This window comes from Bombus affinis, chromosome 11, assembly GCF_024516045.1.
Source record: "Bombus affinis isolate iyBomAffi1 chromosome 11, iyBomAffi1.2, whole genome shotgun sequence".
Lineage (NCBI taxonomy): Eukaryota > Metazoa > Arthropoda > Insecta > Hymenoptera > Apidae > Bombus > Bombus affinis.
The window spans coordinates 8,063,988-8,077,384 of record NC_066354.1 but is presented as its reverse complement, the minus strand read 5'-3'; the positions used below and the strand labels follow the sequence as shown (position 1 = coordinate 8,077,384).

General features: G+C 33.5%; 1 protein-coding gene across 3 annotated transcripts in view; it reads left to right on the top strand.

The window, feature by feature from the left end:
- Positions 1–238: 238 nt before the first annotated feature.
- LOC126921867 (G-protein coupled receptor dmsr-1) overlaps positions 239–13,397 on the top strand; it is a 28,251-nt gene continuing 15,092 nt past the window's right edge. The window contains exons 1-2 of one of the 3 annotated variants that reach the window (XM_050733859.1): positions 239–1,855; positions 2,294–2,545. The gene's annotated coding sequence lies outside the window, so the exon portion shown is untranslated. Of the gene's footprint in view, positions 2,046–2,293; positions 2,546–13,397 lie in introns of all 3 variants that reach the window. The other 2 variants (XM_050733858.1, XM_050733857.1) reach the window with 2 other exon arrangements.

Here is a 13,397-nt window from a genome sequence, read left to right as displayed (position 1 = left end):
GCGTCGTTGTTCGTCAATTATTTATTTAGTTCTTCTGTTCGATCTGTCGCGAGTGTTAAATTGAGACGAGGAATATGTTTAAAGAAAACGAAAGGGGAAACAAATTAAAACGAACGAGAAATTTGTATTCGACGCGAATCCCTTGAATCGCATACAAAATACAAGTCGCGTAGTTGTTCGTTAACAACATTTGTAACTAGTATTCAGGCTTCGAACTCGTGTGGTTTTACAAATATATCATCTCTTTCTATGCAGCATAAAAACTTCCATGGAATACTTGGAACTCCATAATGGTTTGTTAACGAATACGACCATTTGCTTAATTACATTGCGGGGGTGGATGATTTTTCGTAAACGCAAGAAAGTTAATTAATCAGGCAGATGGATGGATCGTAATATTCTGATATGGGGTTCCCGGTAAACCTGCCGTGAAAGAATAAAACAAACGAAAATATATGTATATTTCTATTCGTTATCATGAGCATCTTTATTATCGCGTAAACTGGATTTAATTGTAGACGCTAATTCAGCGATGCAAAATAATCCAGCGAAAATCCAGCGAAATTTTTTAATGCTCTTTAGTGCAAGTTGTTGAGTGCAGAGATTCACGAACTTAATTATAGCGTGTAGTTAAACGGAATGGACAAAAGGACAAAAGGAAAAATTATGCAAGATGAAAGCCTTTTGTACTATCTAACTTCAAAAAATTAAATATTCTTCACTTTTGTACTATCAAAGCGAAGATTAAAGGAAATGCTACGCTGAATATTAAATCTATTTTCAAGCAGGAATTTTCTTCAGAGATTCGAAAGGGCACCGATTTCGGACCTACAAAGAAAATTTTAGGAAACTCGACGAATGACTGCTTCAGATTTAATTTTATACAGGAGATGATTAATCGATCAAGATAAATAATTACGATTCCTACACGCTACGAACGAGATATACAACGAAGAAACTATCGTATAATGAATACAATGAAATTATATGTATACAACTGTCGAAGAAAGGGATGAAGATAAAGGAGAGAAAAGCGAACGAGAACTGGCCCTATAGAATTAAATAATTCCATTGACGAGAATAAAAGATTTATCCGTTATATTATTAAGGATTATTACAACATTCTTATTGAGTTCGTAGTATTTTCATGTTTTATTAGAAGTTATTTAATCTTATATTTCTCTTGTTTCCTCTCTTCTGATCAGAAAATCCTTTCCTTTATTCTTCAAATATTCTAATATTTTTTATATTTTCTTCTGATTCCAAATTGCTGCACACAATTTTCCCAATATTCAATTTTATTCCCTACTATTTTTCGTTCACTTCGAAAATATTTACCGGACAAAACAAAATAAATATAGGATAAACTATCGAGCGAGTGTAACTATATGATAAAAAAAAATATTTCGCTCGGAGAAAGCCACACTTAACGATATATCTCTTAACTGTGTCGAACGTTTTATTTATCCCGAGCCTTGTATCCCATTTAAAAATTTCTATACCTCATTTTCTTCTCCTTTTCTCCGCTTTACATTTCACTTTCAATCATTTCCGCTGTTGATTAAACTGACAGTCTCGGAGGACTTTAACTAAATGCATCAAACAACAATGCAGCCTTGTTGTTGGTACAAAGGACTATCTGTCAACGAGTCTGTTCATCGGATGTCTGTAATTGCAAGCGTGGATGCTGGGCGTCGTGGAGCACCATGGTTATCGCGCAGGCTCCTTCTTGGTGCGAGACAGGCCACTGAGAGGCAGAGCGAAGGATCCTCGTGAATTTTCACCAGTAACCCCGTGACCATCAAACCGTTTTCGACGTGTACCACTTGTTCGTCCTACTGCCGCTTCGTGCTTGGTAACCGAGTAACCTGTTGCCATAGCGAAATGATCTTCATATCAGAGCTATATGTCATTAATTTCAACCTGTTTCGGTGCTGTTTAATTAAATATTAATTTAAAAACTGTCAATAGAATCGCGCTAAGAATCGCCACGAAGACTCGATATGGATTGAATTACGAGATCGAGCTTGATTAAATAAATAATAGTTAGTGCAAATATTTTTTTTCGTTTTTTTATTGCAAATAATTTTTGCAATAAAAATATTTTTTTATAATAAAACTCGTTTATTGAGATTGTAGATTTTTTTTATAGAAACATAGATGCCGATATATCTGGCTCAGTTTCTTTGTTAATTTTCCACGTTTGTAAATCACGGACTTTTCTTTTTTTTTTCATTTTCTTTTCGCTTTCTTCATTTCGCCATTTCTTACAACGAAGTAACCTGTTGCGTAGCAATCCGTTCTGAAGAGGAATTTACGGAGAACAATATATCGCAGAAAGGCGTGGAATCATTTCCCCTGCCGCGACACTTTCGCGTCTTCTATTTAGTACTATAATACCGTGTGCTTGTGTGAAACATTGGCGACGGGACGTGATATCGGTACGCGCGAAAAAGACAAAGATACTTCGATTTATGTGAGCCAGCTTCAACAAGTGCACCTGAATTAAAATTTCAAAGCAGGCGAACGAATCATGGACAAGCAAGTATGATCCATTTTTTAATTTAAGCATGTTTAATGTTTCCATTAATTTTATAATTATTCAATTGACGAATTCAATACAGATATGAAATTATTGAATTATCGTTTGTATCTATTAAGCTCTTTATCCGCAATTTAACTAGATTTTAATTCAATTTTAATCTATCGCAATTTAGATAAATGGAATTAACCGAGAAAAATAAACATTATCTGTCCTTAAAATGTAGAGATAATAGTTTAAAAATAACATGCTAAAATCGCTACCCTGTCCGTAGAAAATAATGGTACATAACTATCTGACGATCATCTGCTATCAATTCTACAATCTACAAGCAGAAACATACAGCAAACAAGCAGATGGAATACATGCGAAATTAATAAAAATATAGCCCACGCTGGTAAACGAATGAAAACCAATTTCATTGCGCGACAATATAAGATATCGCGCGACGAAAATAATCATAAGAAAACTTGAAGAATTAGAAAATAATATTTTGTTAACCTTATTCCTCGACGAATCCTTTCCAAATATCTAGACAATTCTTTTCCCCGAATAAATTACCTTCAATTAATGGAGCAGTAAAATCAACATAAGAAAAAATTCAATGAAATCGTAATTCACCAAGCTATTCGAATAACTCGTACTCATGAATAAAATACAGACAATTAAATATTTTTCTCGAAGGAATTGGAAATCATAAGGACTTGTATAATCTTCGATGGCAATCGTTCAACGATGCATTAGTGTCTGCCATCGTGATTCATCATGGCCCGTTGTTTAGACAATTACGCTAATGCGAAATCTTGATAATGAGGCTACACATTGAAAAGATTTCCTGTCGAGCTTTCTTAATTCGATTATGGATCGCCTACGAAATAATGAAGTTATTAAGTCGAGAATAAAATCTCCGTTGCCAGAAATGTGTCTCTGGCCCGTGACATTTAAGACCACAAAAAAGTAAAATAAACCATCCATTAATAATCATTAACGTCAGCTCGCCTCGACACGAACCTTAATTTTAGGACACCAACCCTGTCCTCCCTTCACACTTCTTCGTACGATCCTTCTCGAGTGTATTTACTGTTTTAGTTATTCTGGAATTCCGATTAGTTCGATGGGCTACCAAGTCTACTTTATTTTTTATAATTTTGTATTTTTTCACCGGATTGCATGCAACCGGATATTAGATATTTTCGGAAATGTCAGACACAATTTTTTTAAAGCTTTTTTCATCCCATTCGATCCCTCTACATATATACAGAATTATATATTATGAATCAAATTTCATGGATGAATCATAAGTGATAAATAAAAGAAAGAAATACTCGTCGTCCACTATGATATGTTTGTTCATAATCTCTAATAGAATGACCAACTTGGTTTTAAATACACGCTAAAGTATCCGTTTCTCTGAATTCTCTTTTATTCCTCGAACAACTTTTATCAAGGTTGGGCAAATCTCCCCTAATTGTGAAAGGCGCAGTTTAATTAACGTGGAATATTAATTACCGTGAATAAGATAACTTTTTAAATATATGTAGATATTTGTAAACCAAATGCAATTCGTGGCTGTGCGGCCGAATAAACATTAATAATTAATAGTAATTACCATTCCACGTGGAAATATTATCGTTTTCTTCTTTTTAATCCGATCGATTTTATAACCCCGCAACTTCGACCTATTTTTTTTACGTGAAAATTGAGAAAAATATCAAAGGGTGAGGAAAATTCGGAATCAGGTATGCTAATGTAAATTTATTCGAAAAATATATCGCCACACGTGAAATTACTTTTTTCGTGTTTCATATCTGTATTTTCCCATCCTTTCCGTAATGTTATGATAACAATTTTTATAATATTTGGCTCAGACACGTGTTACACGTTAAATGTAAAAAGGACAAAGTGCAAAGAAAATATTGTGTTATCCGTAGAGAACCGTGTCCCATATAAGTAGATCAAAACGTCAAAGGAGCGTCCATTTGGGCGCATTTATGATTGATTCGATGCGTAGAAGAACCCGACCGGCTTACATCACAGATTCATCCTCGAATCATGTATTGTATATTTTACGAGAAATGTGATATTGCTTTCGAAAGAGAGTCGATGAAATACCTGTAGTACTTTTCGATAGTCCTACTGCTGCATATCTCTTTAACAGCGAGATATATTTTCATACACACAAAGGCTTTTCTTCGATTTCAAAGAACATGTTCTATGTTTTTCATACTTCAAAATTGGATTTATAAACATTCTCACGTGGGCACATCCCACACAGGTAATACCTTAGAAGTGAATTCGGTATTTAAAGAACTTGGAATTTACGTAGAATTTAATTTACGCGACGTTGGCTCTTTGTTACGTATATATATATATTTTTTTTTCAATATATATAAATATATATATTGCTCTTCTAAAAAAGTGCTATTAGAAAATTTCTATTAGAAAGATTTCTGGTTTGCGCGAGATCTGTCATAAATCAAAATGTGGGCTTCATTGATGAACTCGGGGCTCAAAGGTCTTATAAAGCAACTATATAAAACTTCTGTTCGCACGATGTCAATAATAATGATAACAGAGTTTTGTTAAAAGTCTTCAACATTGACGCGATACCTTCTTTCAGTAAAGATTACAGATGAAAAAATTCAAGCGGTATATAGTATTTTATCCAATATTTTCTAATAATATTCAATATTTAAGGGAAAATATTGGATTAAATTATTTTCATCAAGAAAATCGTGTTTCAAGGAACGTTAAATAACGTATTTCCTGCTATTAAAATACTGTCATCTCATCACACTGCTTTATTTAACTTGCTGAGTAATTTTGTAATGTAACGCACAAAACAGTCAACAGCAATTATTTACAATTAGACGCAATTGTATCAACGCCACGTATATGCCAAGATCAGCGAACACGATAACTATGCATCCTTACTTTCTCAATCGATAATCAAGTATTTGAATTACGAATCGTACATCAGAATCGTCACTGACGAGTCAAGGAAATACAAATGCTGCTTGAATCCGATCTATCCTGAGAAATAGAAATAATGAAAGGACATGAATAAGCGTGTATCTAGGAGCGAGTAATATGTAGTTCAGGCCAGCGCAGTGGAGGCGTGTAAAAATACCATAAATAACGAACACGAAGAGAACAGCGAAGAATGCTGGAGAAATTATCGTGAAACGCAAATTGTATGCGCATTTTATATGTCAATGAGACGGAAACTAGCTAGCTCCGGTCCAGGTTTTCCACGATGGATCGATAGACGTGTCGAAGCTTCTCCGCAGTGACGATGTGTCGTTGTGTTTCGTGTTCGCGATGCTTATTTCGATTTTCATCTTTTCGCTGTTTCGACTTACATGATTTCTATCATCTACGATAAAAATCACGGAATGGCGGTTTGAAGATAACGTCGCTTTATCGACGTTTTATCGATGTTTTTGTCGTCGCTTTGTCGTCGTTACTCGGTCGCCCCTTTCTTGAAGGCGTCTTGGGGAAGATAGTTTTCTTTGATACATCGAAACATAATATCAAAACGATAATGAACTGCAATTGCGACCAACGTATTTCGGATAAATGTATGTCCGGATAAATACAGAAACTAAAAATGTCGTTTTCAGAAAGAAGATATTTTAGAAGTTGGAGAAGAATGGTCGTTCCTCGTAGATAGGACACTGTGACAAATGATGGATGAGAGTGGAGAACTTGAACAAAACTAGCTTCAAATCTGTGACAAAAATAGCGGACCGTTCGTGCTATTTAAAGATCAATACTGTTAACAGATTCGTGGAACTATAATAAAAGATTCACTCGCTTGAACATAATCAAAATTTGATTCGTTTTACGTCATACTTTGTATTCAAATGCCTACGTTACAGCCCGCGATTTCTGTCCTATATGCTAGTGTACGCGAACAGAAAGACACGTCGGTATGCGTTGGCGAATATTCGCGGATATTTTGAATTACTCAGCCACGCAAATCTAAAATATTTTTAACAAACAGTGCTTTAATTAAAAGCAATTTGCGCCACAACTACGTCATCATGAATAATTTATTTTCCACTCATGCGTGAAGAGAATAATCTCTCCTTAATGTACGATGAAATTCTTTGACATTTTCATTAGAAATTCCAAACCTTGGTATACAAACATACAAAAATCTCTCTTTTTTTAACTACAACGCTGTAACGTAACTTACCTACGTATAAATGTGAACAAGATTTTGTATCATTTTTCCTTTTCAAAAATTCAAATCGTCTTTCCTTATGGCGTATTCAATCCTGAGAAGAAAGGAAATCATTTCACGACACACTCAGACAAATCTCATTCGTTCTCTTATATCATCAATTTTAATGAGATTCAACGAAAATAAAATTAGAAATGCTCAGCCGTTTCAATGGGAATTTTCGACAAAAACTTTACTCAGAACTTTTGACGAACGAGAGGAAAAAGACATCAATTTCGAATAGCACTTTCCAAACGTTATCCCATGACTCGCGTTACAGTTTCGGCTATCTATATCTGTCTTAAATTGCGAACGTATGAACTACTGCAGAAAATTCGCTTACGGATAGTTTAACGAAGAAAGCTTCAATCGTCAGCCAATGATAACTTCAATCTAAATTAAAGTACGTTAGAAGAAAAGCAGATCCAAGTCATCCTTGTTAATTTATCTGATAGTTACATAATTTATATTTTCTAATTTTTAAGAGACCCTGGAAATAAACACATTCTAAGTTAGCCTTAGCATTCTAGATGATATTAACAACACTTTTGCCTCTGAAACAATGCCTGTTCCCTTCGATACCTAATGAATACCTAGATCATTAACTAAACCATATCAATGATAAACTAGCACATAGTTTAAATTAGACTACAGCTACGCAGAATAATCCAAGGAACAAAAACAGTAAACATGTTTGGATTTATCAAATTACACGAGAAATAGTGGTCTATAGAATATCAGCTCATTCAAAATACATCGATAGCTTTATGGAGTAAGTTCAAGAGCAATTGACACGGCCATTGTCATGGTGAAATAATGGTTAAAGTTAATCAACGATGACAATCTGATACTGCGCTATCGGGATGAACCGATGTATCTTACCACTAACAAGCGACCGACACATACATGAATGTTCGGTTTATGTATGGTACGTTGTTGAATTTGACGTTTATTTCCACTAGAACACGGTGACCAAACGAAGCGATCAATAATCTTTAGATGAAAGTGATATATCAAAAATATCCTTGTAACGTACCATCCGTCTTGTTCGTCATAGATAGAACATAGTACTGGTGAACCAAATATTACGTATAAGAAGGAAAGGAAAGACGACAAAGGGGAAGATCTCTCAAGATTAAATTTATTTCAAGCACTTTTTGTGTTTGCCCTAATACGTATATATATGTATGTATGTATTGTATGTATATTTATTTGTGTTTCTGTAATATAAAAACGGCTCGATTGATTCTAGCATTACAGGCCTCAATCGATTCATGTTTGCCACAATGTCGTAAATACGTAAATGTTGTAAATTATGTAGTATATCGAGAAAAAAGCAAAATGATGAGAGTGACAGACTGCAAAAAACGGTCATGTGTCTAAATCATTGAATTCAGGAAAAGAATGGACGTATTTTTTTTTTTTTTTTTTTTTTTATTACAACGCGTTTACCTAAAGGTTTTCACCGGTGTTAAAAAGGATTAAAAAAATAAATATTGGAAAAAATGATACCCGAAAACATGCAAATGTAAAAAAATAAAAAAAAAAAAGGAACAAAATATACATATGTATTTCACTCGGAAATATAAAATATAAAATAGATATTTAGATATGTTTATGTAACTGATATAGTTAGCCAATAGTGTAGTGTTACCAGTTACAAAAATGTCATGGTCGGGCATCCACGTTGATTAAAAGTTGTCACAGTGGCAATTAAATTCTGATTAAATACTATGGGCGCCAGACTACGGCATTTTTAAATGTTATTTATCTGCAATTTCGGTAACCATGTCAGTTGCTTGAAAATATCTAAATGTGTACCTATTTTATGTTTCTGAGTGAAACACGTATATCTTGCTCTTTCATTTTCACAGTTTCACGTAGTCGCGCATAATCTTTTTTCTCAATATTTACTTTTTGAATGAGCAGTGACAGAGCAACTGAAATCAAATATTTTAAATTCTAATTAAAATCTATTATCGAAGAATGTAAATTAACGTGTTTCTTTATCATTCACTTACCTCGGGCATTACCATAATTAGATAGAAGAAAAGAAAAATCTTTACGTGTATTTATTAACGGAACCATATAAATATTTTAATACATTTGTAGTTCCCTTTTAAAAGCTAACATTTTAATTACATACCGTGAACACAAATGTGATGAGAAAATTACCAAGCGTATCATACGTTGAACTACATTTCTCATTTCAGGACTTGAGTTCGTATTTTTAATATTAATACACAGCTAGCCGAAAGGAAAAAAAATGAGCTTAATATTAAAACAAAATTAAAACCGAGCTAAAGAAAAAAGTCAGTAACATCCGCTGAAACGTATATTGCAACCAGCATCATATGATAAACCAACAAATTATTACTATAATATATTTATAACATATTTATACCTTTCTTTTATATTACCGTTTAATTTTATGCGTACCTTTTCATTTTATGATGTATTAAATTTTTTATACATCGACTGTACAACATTTTTGCTTATGTTATGTCGTAAGTTTCGCATGTATGTATACACGAAGCTTGGAAAAGTTCACGAGAACTAAAACAACCGCTGTATACAGTTCATAGTTTTACATATATACACGTATATCGGTAAAATTCGTAACTCGAAGAATTTTTAAACACACGACATTCCAGCTATGCTCTCTGCAGAAGCAAAATCGAAAGAAACATGAAATTGAAAAATTAAAAGGCTTCACTCTCATATTCCGTTTTTATGGAACCAACGATATGAAAGAATTCCGCGAATTGAAAAAATTTTAACCACCAATATTTTTCCGCGGATTCTATTAACGGAAGAACAGCACGTTTTGTGTCACAAATGACAGATAGCCCAAGATTTGATTTAATTCGGAACTAAATTAATGAAATTAACAGTCATCTGTCACAACGTGATGTTAAGCACATTTTTCAGATAATAAATATACTAGAACTAAAGGATTAAAAGAAAAAAGAAAGAAATAGAGTATGTTTTGTGCGGTAGATAACGTTTCGTACTGTAGGAAATACGTACACAGAAACAAATATTATCGATAAGTTTCGTAACAAGCATTAATAAGTTTAATTATGTATAACAACCTCATGCAAACACACACACATAAACAAAAGGTAAGTAGGTACGTATTACGTTTCCGAAAGAAATTGTTTTCACTTTGCTATGATGCTTGTTGCATTCTAGAAGTACTGTTGTAATTTTCTCATCGCAAGAATGTTTTCGTCCTCCATTAAAAAGTTCGAATACATCCGTAGCATTTGCGACTCCTCTAGGATTCTCGCATACTCCCACGCGAACCGAAAGTGGTCACATCGCAACTTGCAATAGTCATCGAGGACACTTGGAGTACAGAATAAGCTTCAGAGTAGAGGTATCACCCGATAGGATCTAGTAGTAGGACGCACAGCGTCTCTATTCAAAGGGAAGGAATCAAAAATAAATGAATGGACCATTCCGTGTGATCTAACGTCGTAATGGAGCATCCGTCGTGTCGTATATCAATAGATTCCCATCGTAGACAAGCATCAGATGCGATTGATTAATCCTCTGGTCAGAACATCCAGCTACACGAAATGAGATACTTTTGGGATCGTGTGAATTCGCAAGTTTAATCCGCGTCAGGGCTACAACTTGTAGAGGATATCGATGATATGTGAAAAAAATAACAGTGTCGATGATCCAACGTGTAGCACACGATGCATGTGGGCGAACTTGTCTTATACTTGATCTCAAGATTTCGGATCGATGATGAATTAGTACGCGGCATTTAATCGAATGATATCAATGAATAAACGCAACAAATTTCAGAAGTTAAAATATGTCGCTTTGGATAAGAAAACATATATATGTATGTATGTAATACGTATAAAAATCGACAGCTCGCACTATTTTATATTTACAAATGGATGATTGCTATAGGTAGACTGGAAAAGTTTGCTCGAACTTGTGATTTTTATTTTTACGATCTTTATTGTAATCCAGCTCTGAAATCAAATCATCTCAGCGATCTCCAACATTTTTGAGGTGTGACTTCATTAAAAAATAAATTTTACAAGTTGAAGAGGAAATAAGATTAACGTTTTATTCCCGACGCAAATGGCTTACTTTTTAAACATAAATAAAATAATTTTCTGAGTCCATTAACAAGGAGATGATTACAGAAAAATCTAAAGTAAACATAATGAGCGTTACAGATAAACACTTGAGAAACTCTACAATTGCTCAATAGCATACTTTAAAATAAGAATCCGAGTAATCACTTTGAACGCTATTTACGAGCATTTCATGATTTTAATATTAAAGAGGAAAATCGCGGAAATCGAAATCAATCACAACGATATAATTATTTATTTCGTAGGTCTGTTTACTTCGCGACTCTAATATCGATATCATAAACGAAAATTTGTGGACAAATACAAGCAATCGGAAGCATTGCTATTTATTTCGTAACTCTAATACTAAAGAGGAAAACTATAAGCAGTCGTAATTCATTTTAATAATGCAATTCGATTCCGCTCGCCAATTTTTAAATTGTATGTATTTGTCAGCTCGAGAAAAACATTAAACAATCCCCGAAAGCAAAGCGTACGCTGCATAAATAAAATTGACGACCTATATTATATGAAAGTTAGTTCAAATATTAGAAGGTATAGATGTATTTTCATCAAAATTGCTGAAATTTATTCGTTGAAATTTTGAGATTTTCAGAATTTCAATTGTACGAATTTTAATTAAAATTAAATTTAATATATATAAATACTTCGAAAATTTGTACTTAACAAAGCAAATCAAATTTTTCTCTGTACCTTCCAATTTCCAAATTAAACTATGCATTGAGCAAATACATAAAACGAGCACAGAGACAAAAGTTATAAGGAACGCACATACATATAAATTGCGGCTCATGAATACGGCCAATCAAAATTGCACGTATCTTTTGCTTTTATATGTGCTGAAAATCCTGATTACAAGGTTTGATTAGCGAAACAACCAGCGGTTTAAATTTCTCTTCCGATTGAACGTTTTCAATTAGAAAGTAGAATTAAACAAAAAGAAGAAAAGACTTTAATCGCAAAATTAAATTAAACGAGGGTGCGGAAGGAAATATTTTACTTGTAAAACTACTTTGCTTATAACTCTGACATCGAACCAATAGTTTGGGAAAACCAAAAATCGATTAATTTTCTTGCTTTAATTTCGGAACCTATTCGTCTTATCGCGAGATACTTTCTTACTTAATTGTATCTAAATTTAATTTTTTAATTAGTGGAAATTCTCTACGAGAAGCAAAGATTAAATTAACGTGTCTTACATACGAAAGTAGCCGACAAGTTAATTAAGAAATAAAATACGATGTTAAATGTTAAGTATAAATGAACTCTGTGCTACTCGTATCACTATGCTCGCCATAACATGCAGGAAATACAATCGGTAGCCCGTGTCATTTTGATATGATTGGACACTGCAAGAATCAAAAATATGCGACTTACCGTTCGTAGGAAGATTTTACGGTATGTGGCGTCCATTTATGGATCTCGCCATTGTCAATGCCGTTCCATTATCCACCACTATAACACGACCAAAAAATAAATTACTAATGTGTACCTCTAAAAGCTAAAATCGACCACGCGGGCAGATTTTAATAATATAACAGCAAAATCGGCGGCGAAAATGCGGTATCAACTACGCGTTTAACGAGTGAAATTTCGACCCGTTATCGATTAGAAAGTCACGACGCTAATATCATGAGGTTCATGAGGTATGCAAAATCGTAGAGAATTCAAGGGTTATTCCGTAAAGTTTTAACTTTCACAATATCTGATTATTATATTGCAAAGATGTTAAAACAAATTAATGTACGAATATAGCAGAATGTGTGGACATCTATGCGTGGGCACCCCTAAAATTTCATATATGAATATTGTGAAATATTATAGAACAATATCAGCAGATTATGCTACAATATCTATCTCTTAAGAGATTTATAATACCACAGTGGTATGGTATTGGAGAATACTTAGTTACCATAATATCAGAGAATACCGTAAAGATTCTAAAACAGAACTAGTCAAGAAGCAATTAAGTTAGAAAGCAACTCAAACGAAGTAGTAATCTATTGAAGTTCGAGAAGTTTGCATCGGTACAGAAAATTAATAAAACAAACATTATACACGCATCGAAAGTTTATAAGCAGATTAAAGTGTTTAGAGTTGTCGTTAGTGTATCCCTTATAACACATCAACCGTGCAAAAATTTTACATGAAGTAAATTTAAGAAATTATTTCTCAAGTATTTTACTTGCAAAATACCCGAGCCTGTGTATAATATATATGGGTATAATATATGTGTATAATATGATCAACGGCCGCGAAAGTCCATCTCTATTTTCCATTCTTTTTCCTAACATCCAAATTATTGTTCATAAGACTTTCTCTTTTAGAACTCAGTACGAGGACAAGCAGGTTAAAATCTATCGCAATCGGCACGTGTACATTTTCCAAGGAGACACGGATTCTTCGCTATTATAAAAATGCAAACAGACCAGGAGATTACTTTCTCAATTTCCAAAGCTCTTCAGTTTGGAAAGTTTCGTCCTATCTGAAGTTTTTTCCATCA